Source organism: Ambystoma mexicanum, chromosome 10 (genome assembly GCF_040938575.1).
Source record: "Ambystoma mexicanum isolate Mex_15411 chromosome 10, UKY_AmexF1_1, whole genome shotgun sequence".
In the NCBI taxonomy this organism is placed as follows: domain Eukaryota; kingdom Metazoa; phylum Chordata; class Amphibia; order Caudata; family Ambystomatidae; genus Ambystoma; species Ambystoma mexicanum.
This window is the reverse complement of record NC_090932.1, coordinates 111,389,634-111,403,803: the sequence shown is the minus strand read 5'-3', so window position 1 is coordinate 111,403,803 and position 14,170 is coordinate 111,389,634.

Below are 14,170 nucleotides of genomic sequence, written 5' to 3'. Positions count from 1 at the left end.
CAGTGACTGCATCAATCATTTTCACAGTCCTTCTCAGAATGACTGGGTGATAGTGTGATGAAGTTGGTGCAGGGTGTACATTTATTTGTATTTTTTTATTTTTTTAAATTAGCACTGGCGTATCCGAACGCCTTAAAAATAAAAGTAGATAGTTTACAATGAATATATTTTTGGAAAAGGGGCACACGTTTCTCTTTCAGGTGGACTTTGATTATAAACTGAAAAATATCGTCCCGCTGCCATGACGACATATCTCCTAGATTCTCTTTTAGCGGCCATTATTAGGTTACCCCTACTCTCTTATGGGTTTTCCATAGCTTTTCTCTATGAACACTTACAAGCATGTGCACTGTGGTGGACCGAAAAAAAAACTGTTCGGCAGAAACTGGTGTCAAGGTCAACGGCAACCATGTGACCGACTGGTCAAGATCGGTAAGAAAAATGGAACTGTTCATTTGTGACCAGAAATCATCATGGTGTGGCAGTGCAACCCTACTTATATTTGATTGGCAGACCATAAATTGTCAGATGATTTCGTAGGAAGAAAGCAACAGAGATTGGGTTGCTCCATAATTTATGTTTTGGCATGAGGCAGGATAAATGTGCCGAAAAGCACAGCAATAGTTTTCTAGATCTTTCTCAGGCAGGTGACCCATGCTCTATAAAGGTAAGCGGCCTGGAGGGCGGGTCGGGTGAATCAGGTGATGTCCTGTTAGCTGCAGGATACGGTTTCCTTTGATTTGCAAGTCAGTGAATAAAATGCCTCTGTTTGCCATCATTCAAAAATGCTGCGTGAGCCTGCTTTCGCTGAGAAAGAGTAGTAGTCGAAGCATTGACTAGGAACAGAGCGTACAGACAGTAGAAGTGAGGTAAAGTATTCAGGAAGTCTAATATTTACAAGCAGTTAAAACAGGCATTATGCACAGCCAGGAAGAGAGGATGAGTTTATCGGGTCGATGTTCTGGCCATGCAAGGGAGATAGAAGATGGTGCCCAAAATTCCGAGCCAGCTGTGGGACAGACTGGAAGGGGCATTTTGGGGGAAAGTGCTGAGCCTCCCACAATCAACACCGATCCCCCTAATCAGGCTAGTGCTATGCCTTACATGACTGAAGGGGACCGTCGCAAGGAACGCAATGATGCTCTTCAGGAAAATCATCATGGAACCTAGAGCAAAAATACACAAGATCCTAAAAGTTGAGCTGATGAGCGGAAAGAATAAAACATTAGCAATATGGGCAGAGGGGAGTACAAACCTCCTTGAAGAAATAGCCTTGACAAAGGAAACACTGATAGGGAATCCAGTAAAGGTGGCTAAAAAACGGAAAGACCTGGACTGGATTAAAACGCAAGGAAAAGCAGCATTTTACAAATTAACTAATAACGCATCTATGCATCTACTGAAAATTGATGAGGTGAGAGTCTATTTGAAAAAGTTCCCAGATAAGAAGTTGGGCCAAACCTTCCTGAGAATCAGATTAAATCTTTTACGGACAAACAAGGTCATGGCCGTCAGAGGGGAGTCCAACACGAGTGAATGCCGATTCTGCAAGACTAATCAGGTCGAGTCAATTCTCAACACTTACTGCTGAAATGCAGAGGAACGCAAGGAGCTCGAGATACCAACTTAAGTAGAATCCTGGGGAAAACAATTACAGTGGAGGAAAAAGAGTGGTGGATATGATTGATGAGTGGCGAGAAAACAAGTTGGGCAGTGGCAGGGGTCCTTTTCTTCAAGCAAATTCAGCTGACTTAAGAGTCGGAGACGGACAGAAAAGCAAATGAATAGAGCAATTCTAGGTGGTTAAGAATAGGGACTAATGAAACGGAGTGGAGGAACTGTGGAAACACAACGTCTTTGTAAAAATAGTTATACAATTAAATGCAAAGAAAAAAGATGGTGTTGGGGACAAGTTCCCCGGTCCGGCCAAGCTGCCCTGGGAGCCCACAGGTGCGTGCCCGTGGAAGGCCTAACTCCTTCCCTTCGCCCAATCAAGAACCCCAGGTCCACACAAGAGGCAATGAATTAATGTGGATTATTATAGCCAAAGTACCACAGGGATCACAAACATGGAGGAACGTCCACTCATCTCTCAATGGACCCTGGCTCGCAGGCCAGTTTTGATGGTATTGGACATCAAGATTAGTGTCATTCTCAGAAACCATCTCAAATAAACTATATTCACTCGGGATAGGCTTAGTAGGTCTCATATAGAAACATATGGAAGTGGTGTGTTATTGGACGATGTGGTGTCAGGTGGTACACCTAGCCATTCCCAAAAAGTAGTTACTTGAAATTTGTTAGTGAGTAAGCCCTGTGACTGGGCGGTGACCCCCCACTGTCCACCCCTAGGGTCCTTGGCTATGATTGGATGAGCCACGAGCCCCCCCGAGCCTGGGACTAACTCTTCCCAGCCGCGGAACACCTGTGAATGGTGCCTTGTGCAATTATGTATCTACAAGGTGCAACTATGTGTCCGCATCATGACGGTGTGTAGCCCATAGCTGTAATGAGTACGCTCCGGTTCCCTATGTAGAACTGTAGGGTGACTACCAACTTTGTTGCAGCTATTGTCTGGACGGCGGAACAGGTGGCTCTTCTCAGGCCTCAATCTTGGCAGCCCCTCAGTTCGTCCGGGTCACGTGCTTGGAGACCACGTCCGTGATCCCAGGAGCTCTGAATTATTCTTCATTTTGTTGGAGAGCACACCTCTACTGCAGCCAGTGTTACTTAGGTTCAGAGAGAGGAATGTCACCTTTAACATTGCGACCTTGGTGGCGGCTTCGCTTCTGCCACAGTAGTTTTGCTTGTATATGGTTCTGTGAGGCTTGGGGTCCCTTTCTAGGCTGATCGCGGCCTGCTAGATTTCTTAAGCCATTGTCTGGCTTCTACTATACATGTCTTCTGATAGTCTGAAGGTTAGTGCACTATGGCTATCAGGTCTCTTGAGTGCTTCTGCCACGGCGTGGGGTTATTTGCATATGAGCGTCTTCAAGCATTTACACAAGCTCTTCTTGCATTACTGCGGTGCTGTAGCAGCCCGAACGGGAAAATAATAAACGTGCAGACAGTATGTATATGTCACTGTCCCCTAACTATATAGCTGTATACCTGTGTTCTTCGTGTAGTTGAGTGTGTGTGTGTGTGTGTGTGTGTGTCCAGGGTGTGCGGATAGCACGTGTTTCATGCCGCACGTAGCCAAGTCGTCATGGTGTCTCTACCGACAAGTGGCTTGGTTTCTTGGTGCTTAGTTGAGTCTGTCCATGTAACCGTCTCCAGCTCCGTCCTGCGTCTCCTCGTTCACTCTGGGTAAGAGTCTCACAACTGCTGGATTGTAGGGTCTGCTGGGAGGGTATCTCTCGTGATAATTATCCTTTGTGGGCGCAGGAGGAATGAGTGCAAGTTCGTATGAATGACAGCCATATTGTTGCAGATTCTTCTTCTTCCTGTTGAAGGGTCTTCTGGGATGGAGGGCACATTCTGATTCTCCCTCTTCAATGGCATTTCAAGGCCGAATTCATTAAGAGTATTGTGATAATTTTTTGACAATAAGGGTGTGGGGGGAGTTCCAGTATAAGGGAGCAATAAGGGCAAAAGAGTGGAAGCAGGAGGCAGCACGGAGGGGAGTGGAACTTGGCGATCAAGTGGGGGGGGCTAGAGCTTAGGGTGGAGAATTGGCTAGCTATGGGAAGCCTACACTGTGGATACATTTAAATAAGAGACAACATTTGAATAGGGGACTGTGCAGTAATGAGAGCCTGCAAATAAGGAGTCGGTAAGCAGGGTTGGGAAGGGAATGTGTGTGGTTGTAAAGAGCATGAGTCGCAAAAGGAGAATGTTTGTTGCGGATGCATAAAACTAGGGAGAGGGTCCCAAATGTAGGCTGGTGCAATAGTCAAGATGACCAAGTACTAAGGCGGACATTTTAGTTTTTATTGAGCACTATGTTAAGAGGTGGCAGATTTATCTGATGTTCAGAATGTTGAGCGTAGCAGAGGATGTAGCAAAGGTAAAAAATTGATGAAGTTTAATATCCCTGTAAAAAAGAACCCAAGATTTCTGCATTTGGGGGATGGAGTAAGAAGGGAGAAGAGAGAAGGCTCATGTTGTGCAGGGACAGACATGACTTTGATCTTAGAGGAACTGAGCATAAAACAGTGAAGTACCATCCACTACTGGATAGCCAAAAGGCGGATGGAAATTCATTTGGAGACGTCAGGGTAAAAAGATAGGAAAAGGTGACAGTATGATTTATTGTGTTTTTGTCCCTTTATTCCTGCTGCCAAATGTTGCATCCAAGTCTAGAGCAACGTAGCCAGTCATGGAAACAAATCCTTTTGTAGGTTGTCAATGTCTTTGCTTTCCACTCGCCTCACCCTTTTCCAGCCAAGCACATGATAAAAAAAGAATTCTGAACATGGTCAAAAAGAAAATACTCAACATGCATCACTTAAGGTGACAATGTTCGGAGCATTGCTAGGGCCTAACACAAAGGGTTTCAACCTTTCTGGGTCACCATACTAGACGATAAATTATATTTGTCTCATTTTCCACAGGTTGCAGTTAAATTTCGTTTTCTTTGCCTTGTCTCTCTATGGTTTAGCCCCAGACTATCTAAGCACTCTTCTGTCCTTTTATACCCCTTCTCATTCTCTTCGTTCCTTGTGTCTTTTCCAGCTGTCGGTTCTTCATCCACCTTGTGCTCCCAGCTCCCCGACCTTTGATTCTCCAGCTTGGACAACTGGGAACACAGCGTGTGTTCAGCGAGGCTCTGTCAGCCTTTCCTGTTCTCTGCAGCGAGCCTCCAGCCAGCTCTCAGTTCCTCCAGGGTGGGACTGCCTTGACACACAGTCCTTCCCTTTTTATGTTTAGGTTTGACTCCTACTGACTGTACCGCGTATGCTGGTTACGCGGTGGGCTTTTTCCTCCTTGCCTGATCTTCGGGTCTGTAAGAAAAGGCATTCCATCTGGGTAGTGCTCGCCATTCCTCTCCCAGTATGGTCTGTATAGATGGGGTCTCCTGGCCTACAGAAATACATAGACACGTGGGGAACTACAAAGGATGCAGTGTGTGAGAGGAGAGAGGGAGGCAGAGATGGAGGCGGTGCATACTGTGTTCTCCAAAGATAGTCATCACTGGTCCCATAGAGGGTTTCCCTCCCCATGAGATCCACCCGCCGAGTAATACCTGAGGGGGGGGGACTATCGGGTAGCCGTCTCACCTCCCTGGCCTCATGGGAAGGTGCTTTCCCCATGGGAGCAGTGGCACTGCCCTGGGATTCGTCACAATACATATTTGTATTTTGTATTTTATTAGAACTTATAAAGCGCTTTTTTCCAAAGCGCAGCACAGGGAAAAACAACAGTACAAAAAATATGAAAAAATGAAACAATACAAATATTTCTGAGAACAGACAGTCAAGGACAGAGAAGGAGATGCTTTTTCAGAGAAACCTTAAAAAGAGAAAAAACAGTGCTAGAACAGATAGGAAAAGGAAGAGTGTTCCAATGAAGAGGAGCAAGAAGCTGAAAAGAGCGAAAGCGAGACTGAGCACAAGGTGGATCTTGGGTCTCAAGAAGAAGTCCACAAATTGTGATAGAGGTTCTAAGATGGATTGAATTCCTGCTACAATGGGCCTGCCTGGAGGCGGTGATATTCGACCTACTACCCTCCCACTTCATCTGCAGAGTCAATGGTCTTTGAAAAAGCCATTTTCAAAAAACTAAAAGAATTGGAAAAAGAAGACAAACCCAGCTTTCAAAATTTGCCCACACAAGAACGACAAGCCCTTCATGGTCTAAAAAATAATTCGGCAGTGATTATCAAACAGGCCGATAAAGGAGGTGCCACGGTCATCATGAACTCGGGCGACTATGATTTAATGGTAACCAAACTATTAGAAAACCACAACCACTAGAAGATCTTGAGAGGGGATCCTACACATAGTCTCCGGTCAATGATCACAAACATCCCAAAACTACCAGTATTCTATGCACTACCAAAGGTACACAAGGGCATATCACCGCCTCCAGGCAGGCCCATTGTAGCAGTAATTGAATCCATCTTAGAACCTCTATCACAATTTGTGGACTTCTTCTTGAGACCCCGGAGATGTGGTCTTATCTAAAAGACACCATGAGTGTACTAAATATGCTCCATGAAGTCACTTTTGATCCTACCACACAGTTCTCGGTGACATTCGACATCGAGGCACTTTACACCATTATCCCGCAGACAGCAACACTAGAGATAGTGGAGAAAGTTCTACGGGAATTAGAAACCACACCGACTGTACCAATAGATTTCATTATGCAATTGGCAGAGTTGGCCTTGACTCAGAATCTCTTTATATATAAAGAGACCTTCTACCAACAATGTTCAGGCACTGCGATGGGTGTGACTTTTGCCCCATCCCAGGTAAACCTTTACGTGGCCGAATTCGAAGAACAACACATCTACACAGCAACCAATCCCTTTCGATCACAAATATCTCAATGGACGCGATACATAGATGATATCCTGGCAATATACATAGGGACAGAAACCTCATTCCTGCAATTTGTGGACTGGCTCAACTCCCGGAATCCCTTCTTAAAATTCACCTACAGTATCTCTAAAGAAGTGATACACTTCCTAGACGTGGAAATCAGAACGAATGGAGGACAAATGTCAACAACGGTCTTTAGGAAACCTACAGATCGTAATGCCCTATTGGATTACAGAAGTTTCCACCCACGGTGCTTACGGGAAAACCTGCCATTCGGACAGTTTTTGCGCTATATGCGTAACTGCTCGAGTACACAAGAATACGACATCCAGGCCAAAATACTGGCAGACAAACTAGGGGAAAGGGGTTACCCCAAAAAAACAATCAAGACAGCCAGGAAAAGGGCAAGAAACATCCCAAGAGCAATTACCTTACAGCAGAAGACACGCCCAATAGGTGAAAAACGATCACTGCTGTGCTCAGTTACTCCTACAAAGTAAATCAAATTATGAGAGAAATCATAAAACTTTGGCCACTACTAAATATGGGGACCGTGACCCTGCCTATACCACGCTTTGCTATTAAAAAGCGAAAAAACCTACGAGATACTCTCATACACTCATACACTCATACATACCACCCCAGGTAGACACTACACAGGCTACACTCTGGGGAACTATGCCGGCATTAGGACACGCACCATGTGGCCATTGTAATGTCTGTGCCCTAACAAAGAAATCACAAACATTGGAACTGGGTTTACGAACACCCTGGCGACAACAATCCCTAACAAATTGCAACTCATCAAATGTGATCTATATGATCACCTGCCCATGCAATAAGAAATACATAGGCATGACGACTCGACCAGTCAAAAAACGCATACAAGAACATATGTCATGCATACGCACTGAAAGAGAGAATGCTCCTCTAGTTGCGCATTTCAAAACACACAGACACAAGGCCAATGAAATCACATGGACCGTGATGGAGAAAGTGGTATGTCCAAGAAGAGGCGGAGACATGGCCAACTTGCTCTTAAAAAGAGAGCAGAAATGGATATTTCGCTTAAAATTAGACCAAGAAGGACTCAACGAGAATATTGTTTGGCAAACATTAGCAATGATCAACTGAGCCCTATACAACATACATACGCCATAAGATCACCAAAGGTAGGAACCTTAAGTGGCCACCAGGCTACGTATCACGTAGTCCTAGAGAACAAATGCATATTGCATCGTATTGCACATATGGCATTCCAACGTTAGGCAGAAGTCAAAAACATCTTTACCTTAATCGATCCAGATTCCCGTAGCATTAAAATACCATAATGACAAACCACACACTGCTGTCTTTATGCCTAGCGGGGAACTGTATATCCCTGTGATTGCATACACAGGGCCTACCTCACAACGTGATACATTCGGTCCTGATGGACACACATTTAGAATTCCGACACGGTCTGCGGATTGTCCTAGCCCCCAATATGGGAGAGGCCTGACTTCCGTTTCAGACCGGCGTACACACGCGTACTAAAAGAACGCACACGTGACAATTCAGGAACCCAGCACATGACTCCCTATGGGCTTATTATTGGCTTCCTCTCACACTAACCCCAGTACGGGAGTTGGAGAGCAGTGACAGGATCGGCCCATTGAGAGCTTTGTCGGTAAGCACGATTGATCGGATGTTATGTTCACCATCAGATACGAATCACACAGACCGCCCATGGGAAGGGTCTACAGCCCACCCAGAGCACTATTACTAGCTACCTCGCCGAGTGCCTGGTTTGAAGATGACACCATTCATGTGGGAAATGTAATAGAGCGTTTACTCTCCGTTTAACTTTTTGAACTAGGATTCGAATATTACACCAGAATTACGAAGACAAGAGATGTCCGTGCCTTGTGGAGACAATAAGACCATTCAATTATCTTCACTCAGGTTATTGGCCACCATGGGTCTCAATGTATGATACGAAATACACAGTTCCTATTAGCTGGTATCATGGTAACTGTGAGACAATGACTAGCAACTATAAACCGTATGCAAAATCTGGTAAAATCTGTTTCTGATTGAATTAACAAATATAAAGGACATCTAAGTAATAACCATGTGAAGAGGTTAACCATACCACGCTCAGCGTAGTGTTTTAGAATATGATTAGCACTAAGAATATTGCTAATTCATAAGCCATTGATTGGCAGAGAAGAACCAATGGTGATGTATATACATTTCTGTTTGTGTCTTATACAGGTCACCCGTCTGTTACAGCCCCGCTATCCCAAGGAGGTGGTAAAGTATTAATCACCCACTTCCTTGCCAGAAAAAACATGTTGGTATAAAAATCAGTATACTTACCAAACCTGTTGACTATACAAAAAGACTTTCCTGAAGAAAGCAGCCGTAATGAACATGAGCTGCTGAAACCGGTAAACAGTGATTGCTTCAACCTATAGATATCAATACACTTTCTATACATGAGCAATTTTTATGACCCTCCGCTTGCTGAAATAATAATAATAAGATCCAGAAGAACGCATGGTGGAGGGTGTTTTGCCTTTTGATTTTTGGTCTTGATGTTGGTTTAGAATGCAATCTCAGTGAATTTTATATCTGACTTTGTGCTATTCCTTTTTTAAAAAACTCTGGTGCATGAGGCTCTTCCAAACAATCCCTGGGCCATTAAACTTTGATAGAACCCAGTGGATGGATGTAGGCCTCAATTCAAAAGCATCGTTTTTATCTTTTTCTGGTACTTGTCTCTTCCTATGCAAACACATAGGGGAAGAGAGTGGTTGAAGGGCATAATTTTTGCGAGGCTGAATGATTGTTAACACCTAGAAGTTATTAGTGTTCCTTCTTATCCTGTCCCTTTTTGTAGGCGTTACACCAGCGCTACACAGGAACAGAAGAGGTATATAGGAAGGGACATTTAGAATTCAAGTCTGTCCTTTTTCTGTCCTCCTACACAGCCTTGTTACTGTGGGTGTTCAAACCCACAGTAGTATCTTAAACATCTGTAAAAACAACCATGCCCTCAACCACGGTGGCTTTATTCCAAACAGGTTGTTAACCTGTGTTTGGAAAACAGACCCGCTTTGGGTTTCTTCCGTTACGACATGCAGTAAACCTGAGAAAGGTGTCTGGGACTCATATGAAGTCGGGGAAGCCCCGCCAGTACAGCGCATCGGGGTCTGTGACCCACATGAAGTCGGGGAAGCCTTGCAAGAACCCACAAGATTCACAGACCCATATCAATTTAAAGAAGTTAAAGAAGCACGCAACAAAGGGGCTGAGGCCCACAGCAAGTCAGGGAGGCCCAGAGACAGCATAAAGGGGTCAGCGACCCAGACAAAAGGGAAAGAAGCTACACAACAAGTCAGGGAAATCCCAAGATATCCCAGAGGGGTCTCGGACCTGTACAAAAGAGAAGAGTGAGAGTTGAAGAAAAAGGGTTGATTGCCCAATGATAAGAGGAGCTATACATTCTGGAACAATAAGCGTTAGTCAAGTCTGGCAGGATAGTCCACCAGACTGGAAGCAATACTGGTGAACTGGGCTTTTTGGTGTTTTTTGTGAAATACAACTTTTGGTGAAATAAAATGATCTACAGCCAAGTCTGGCAGGATAGTGAACCAGATTTGACGTGTGGTGTTTTTGTGAAATATAAGAGATACAACTTTGGTGAAATAAGAAGAGATGCAATCGAGTCTGGCAGGATTGTGAAACAGACTTGATGGGACATTCGTTTTTTAAAATTTTTTTTAATTTGTTTGGCTGAAGTACAACCTTTCAAATTTTCAATACAAAAGAGAAGTAAATGACATACAATTATTGTTAAAAGTACATTCCAGATATACATTTTAAAACAAAACTTTAAAACAGAACAAAATCTTAATCACACAATTACAGACCATTTCAGTTAGGGAAAATAACGGACAAAAATGTAACCAAGGCAATGTACATTGAAGAACGATCGCTATTAATTAGATGACCCTAAATTTCATCATCTGAGCGAAAACAATAAAGCTGTAATAAATATTTTTTTAAACTTTGCCGTAAAAAGTTCAACGTAGCGCAGCTTACCACTAAATGAGTTAAAGATTCAATTTGCTCGTTATTTTTACAGAAGTGACAATAAATATGTTGCCTATATACAATACCGCGCCTGACCAGAATTTCATTAGTTGGGTATAAATGTAAACGTATTCTTAATATCTGCAATCTAACAAAACTAGAGGAACATTTTTGTAAATATTTTGCCATAACACCAATTTCTTTTGGACAGAATATTAAAGCTGAATAATCAACATACATTTTGCACATGTCTTGAGTATCAATCCACTCTTGCTGATATAATGCAGCCTTGGCTTTTGTTGGTTTGAGAATCAGTAATTGCAAAGAAATGTTGGCATCATTTAATGCATTTAAAACACATTTATACCACATATTTGGAAAATTGTCAGTTGAAATCAGTAGATGGTGAGCTATGGTATTTAGCACATTTTTTTCCGAGGCGCCTACTATACATTTTCTAAAAAAAACAACACATTTTCCATATAACTTGACAGTAGATTGAGATAGCCCCCAGTTCTAATCGCAGCAAGGCAATTGAAGTGCAATTTGGAAGTTTAAATACAGCTTTCCAAAAATTACCTTCACATCGATCCCAATATTTTCTTGATTTTGGTTGTTGTGATTCTGCACTGTATGACACAATGGGTATCACCTTTTGTTTATAGAACAGTGTTACATGATTAATCGTGAATTTACCATATTTACGCATTAGAATGGATGCTTGAGAAGCCAAAGTTCGAATTTTAACATTTTAAAGTTGTTGATTTTAGGTGATATCCAGGGCTGCCTGAGAAAAAGAGGCCTAGGTATTTATAATTGTCAACAACACTGAGCTTTTGCTTACCTAAGAACCAATGACAGTTTTTTATACGTTTCATGCCTTTATTCTTTTGACAGATGACTACCTGGGTTTTATCACTGTTAATGAATAGATGTTTTGCTACACTATATTTCTCTAGACAGTTAAACATATTCTGCAGACCTCTTGGAGTCTTTGAGACAAGCACCAAGTCATCGGCGTAAAGAATCCACCTTATTATTTGTGTTCCCAGCTTCGGAGCATCACTCTCTGTCATCAAATTCAATCCCCAGGTCTAATATAACTAGGGTGAAGAGTGTTGAAGCTAAAATATAGCCTTGCTTGACTCCTCTTTCTGATTTGACACATGATAGGAGCCCTTCCATTGAGAGTCTAATTTGGACAGTTGTATTAGAATGTAAGTTTTCAATTATAGATTGAAGTGATTGAGAACAACCATATTTACTCAGTTTAGTAAATAACAGTTGGCGATCAACTGAGTCGAAAGCACATTTAAAATCGACAAAAGCCATGTAAAGATTTTGATTTCGATTGTAATATTTGGCTTTTAACATGTTCAGTATTATCATGTTTGGGGTTGTTCCAAGACCTCTCACAAATCCTGTTGGAAGAGGGTCACGCATGTTGTACTTGTTCATCCAAAGATTTAGGGGCCGATTCATGGAACAAACGTGCGCCGAAAAAAGTGGCGCAAGCTGCCGCAAGCGTGAAAAAGGAAGTGCATGCGTGCGATTCATGGAAGTCCCTGCATGTGTTTTTCTCGGGATGTGCGCCAAACCCGTGCGTGGCGCACACGTCATTGCAACATCCCGAACGCTGTGCGCGACGTGCACAGGGAAAGCGCACAACGTCCGCGCACACACCAAAAAGGGGGCGGGACACGGGGCGTAACACGCAGAATGGGGAGCAACGCGTTAAAAAGATGGCGTAACTGGGGAAGTAATGGAGGGAAATGCACGGAACGCCCACACGCATGCGAATAACCTGTATTCATGGATTCGAATACGGGAAACCCGTGCACGGCAAAAGACGCACATAGGCATCAACGCGTCTGCCACACAAAGGCAGGCGGAAGCGTCCCCGCGCACAGTATAAAAGTGCGCGCAAACAACAAACACGTATATACAGCTACGATGAATGCCCCATTTGTCGCAGCACTGATCGTGGGACACAGCAGGAGGAGGAGAATAGCCAGGGCCCGCATTTTTTACCCTGGACCAGCCTTTTTGGGATGCCTGACGACCACGTCTATGGCAGGTATAGGTTTCCACCTCATATCATCCTAGACCTTGTCAGGGAGTGGGAAGATGACCTTACTTCCCCACCCTGTGCTCCCAAGCATTGAGCCCCTTGGAGAAGGGGCTCAATGTCCTGCATTTTTTGGCCACTGGGTCATTTCAGCGGACGACTGCCATAGGGGGGGGGGGTCTCACAGGCCACGCAGTCACGCTGCCTACACCAGGTGTTGGCAATCATCACTGCACGCCCCTCAGTCCGCAGGCACATATACATGCCCAGAACACCTGCAGAAAGGCAAGCCGTGGTCCAGAGCTTTTACAGGGTGGCACACTTCCCCAAAGTGCTTGGTGCCATAGATTGCACCCATGTGGCCCTATGTCCACCTAGGGCCACTGAGCACATCTATCGAAACCGCAAGCCCTGGCATTCCATCAACGTGCAGGTTGTATGCAATGCTAAAGGACTCTTCACCTCTGTCTATGCAAACTACCCTGGCTCCACCCATGACAGTTTCATATACAGAATGTCCGCCCTGAGCCGGGCCCTGGAAGCTGGGCAGCATGGCGACACATGGCTCCTAGGTGAGTACAAATGCCTGTGCACATGCATGCAAGTCACACACAGACAAATACCCAAACCCTAATCTCAACTATTATCATCTCCCCAGGGGACAGTGCCTACCCTCTGAGCAACCACATGATGACGCCAATCCGGAACCCCACCACACCACCCCAGGTAAGATACAACGATGCCCATATTGCAACCAGGAGCGCACATTCAGAGTGCTCAAGTCACGCTTCCGCTCCCTTGACCGCTCTTGTGGGCAGCTACTATATGCACCCCCAGTAGTGTGCAGGATCATTGTGGCAGCATGTGTACTGCAAAATCTTGCAACACGGCGGGAGGTACTGGTGGACATGGTGGTGCCCCCACATCCCCAACCACAGGCGCTGCCCATGGGAGGGGACAGGGCACGTGGCGAGGCAGCCCGGAACCAGCTTGTGGCCACATTTCTCACCTAAACTCCCACCCCTGCGGAGTGCACACAGTACTGGCACATACCAGGTGACAATCGATGATGACAAAGAGACAGTCAACTGTCACAACCTTACCACCCTGAGAATGTTCCCACGGAAGTGCCACATTGTGTGTATCCCTAGCTACTTAAAAATAACCAATCCTGTGTGACCAAAAGGAACACATGCAAGGTGTGTATCACACACCCCTGCAAAACAGTCAATCACAATCCCTGGTATGTCACCCAAACCCTGCCAAACCACATCACCCTTGTCTGCTACACAATGACATGGCATGCAATAGCAAAAGACAAATACATGACCAATAATATGCAAAGAGACATGTCATAAAAGAAAACTGGCATGAGACAATGATGCCTGACATGGAATCAGATGAAATGACTGACCAACAACCTCCCACACATACAAAGTCAGACACAAATGCTTTCCAACAGTCTTAACATGAACACAACACTGAATGCCCGTTCACATGCACATTGGGCATGGCAAAATCCCTACTCCCGAAC